General features: G+C 33.5%; 1 long non-coding RNA gene across 1 annotated transcript; it reads left to right on the forward strand.

Moving 5' to 3' along the window:
- Positions 1-1505: 1505 nt before the first annotated feature.
- On the forward strand, positions 1506-2118 carry LOC131531586 (uncharacterized). The gene is made up of 3 exons (XR_009268727.1): positions 1506-1590; positions 1700-1748; positions 1900-2118. It is a non-coding gene; the product is annotated as an uncharacterized LOC131531586 (long non-coding RNA).
- Positions 2119-2461: the final 343 nt, after the last annotated feature.

Raw genomic sequence — 2461 nt, forward strand, 5'->3', positions numbered from 1 at the left:
GTCATAGTTAGGCCTAAATAATGTTATCAAAAGGAAGCTTATTGGAAAATAGTTTCCCAAAACTCAGATCAAAATACTTTGCACAAACTACTTATTTATTCGTGTGTTTGTTTGTTTTTTTCAAGTTACAACTTTATTAAAGATTAATTAAAATATATAATATGATTAAAATATATGAAATAGGACTCACTTGTATTTGTGTGCACGCTCGATGTTCACCGGGAGACTGTACCGTCTCACCGCTGTTTTATAGCCACAAACCATTGTTGCGGTTGCTGGAGGATGTGCTCTAATCACGTGATGCTACTAGTGATGCCTTCAGAGACCATCGGGGTGTGCTAATAAGCAGTATTTGTGAAACGCAGAGTGCAAAACTGAGCCTAAAAACCTTGTAAAAAAACAAACAAACAAAAAAAGATAATAAATAAATAATGTTAGGCAACATGATATTGACCAGTACAGATTTTGAATAGTAAAATGTTTGTGTTACTGGTTTCATTTCTAATAAAAGATAAAAAAAAAATGAAGTTTTATTTAGAAGAGTTCAAACAAGCAAATGCCACCCATTCAGTGGAACGGCCTGCTTTCACCTCTCTAACTTCTGGAACTGCATACCATTATATTCAACATCGGATAATATCAGATAGAAGTGTTAAATGAGAACAAACATATCTGGCGGAGCCAGACATAGTGAACATGTGTAATTGTTCTCTCTTAGTCACTCTGAAATCCTATCCCAACACATTTTGAGTAACCTGTGTCATTTTTACTCATACCAAAAGCTGCACAATTTGTCTGATGTATGTTTAACTTACGTAAGATACGGTAGGAATTTGTCATAAACAACTTTACTAACTAAAAACTATTTTTTACTATAGCCTATACTATGCAGGAGTATGAACAGCGTTTCCCACAAGAATTTGAAACTATAGGGTCTGGACCTTATGTACATTTTTAAAGTTAAATTCATCAATCTTTGAGAGTTCAAAATGGAGAGCTCCAACACACGTTGAGTGTATAAGCTGAACAAAGAAAGAAATCTGCATTAACTTGTACCTGAACTTTTAAGCGACTCAGCCCTCTTTTTAACTGTGATATGCTGTCTCAGTTTACATTACATTCAGACTTGTATTTAGGAAGCCAGACAATTAGAAAATAATAATAATAATAATAATGCAATAGGAATTTTAATAACATAAAATTAGTATTATTAATTTTCTATTATTATAATTCATGCACTGTCAACCCCAATGTTGTCATTAATAAAGAAATCAAGTTATCATAACTTAACATTATTTAAAATGCCAAGTTTTGGTGTTAAAACTTAAACAGGTATGTTTAATTAACTCATTTGGGAGCAAAAATCTTTCGAATTTAGAAATTAAGTGTAATGAACTCAAAATTTCAATTTATTTAAATTATGCTCAATGTCTCTGTTTAATATGATTGGTCGTGTTTGAAATTCTGCCTTGACAACGCGCTGATTGGTCGATTTAACACAAGGCGGTAAATCTTTGGTCGTTGGTTGAAGCAGAGGTCCAGAGTCACTGCAGAGAGAGCCGTCTGAGATGAAAATCAAACGTTAAATTGGTAAGTAGATATTAAAACGCATATATACCATTTTCTTAATTACCTTACGAGTTTCATTGTAATGTTATTTGAAAGGTATAATTGCAAATGTCCCGTTTTTGTCCTGCAGCGTCACTAGCAGAAAGAGAGCACTCATGAAGTCTCATTGAAGTATGCTGGTAGGTTAATGGTAAAATACATGTGTACATTTTGCTTAGTTGTCTTCAAAATGTTCTGTAATGTTCATGAACTACGCAAACAACATTAAATGGCAATTACAACAAAACCGTTACATTTCTCCACACAATATATGTATGTGTATGTTTACAGGCAGGGCCCAGGGGTCTCTCAACACACTAAAAGACAGTCATTTGTCGCCACCTAGTGGAGTAATGATAGACCCTGCAGAAAGAGTTACGAATTCATCTTTTAGTGAATGGAGTCAATGGACTGGAATAACTTGGGGAAATCAACATCAACATTATAAAGACAGCACAGGGATAGTGGGTGTGTATGAAGGTTATACAAAGTGGGCAGTAAATAAATGAAAATGTCACAAGATTTGTCTCCAATTTATGGGCAAGAAGTATGAAATGAGATTTGAGTATTAGAGCTAAATCTAAAATCCTGATCAGTTTCAGGAGTTCTGATTAACCTGCATGATGTTCTCTCCTCAGCAGATGATCGCTTCGAATAATATAAATAAAAAATAAATAAAAACCTCCAAAGTCGTAATTCTATACTTCTAAAATATTAGTCCTAAACAATAACCACTAATATCTGGAAAAGTTCAAATCAATTAGTCACATGTGTGGGAACTCTTGTGTTTTAGCTTTAAAGGTGACTTTTGTGAATTAAACCCAGATGTGATTATTTCAAACAGGTTTAAAAA

Source organism: Onychostoma macrolepis, chromosome 23 (genome assembly GCF_012432095.1).
Source record: "Onychostoma macrolepis isolate SWU-2019 chromosome 23, ASM1243209v1, whole genome shotgun sequence".
In the NCBI taxonomy this organism is placed as follows: Eukaryota; Metazoa; Chordata; class Actinopteri; order Cypriniformes; family Cyprinidae; genus Onychostoma; species Onychostoma macrolepis.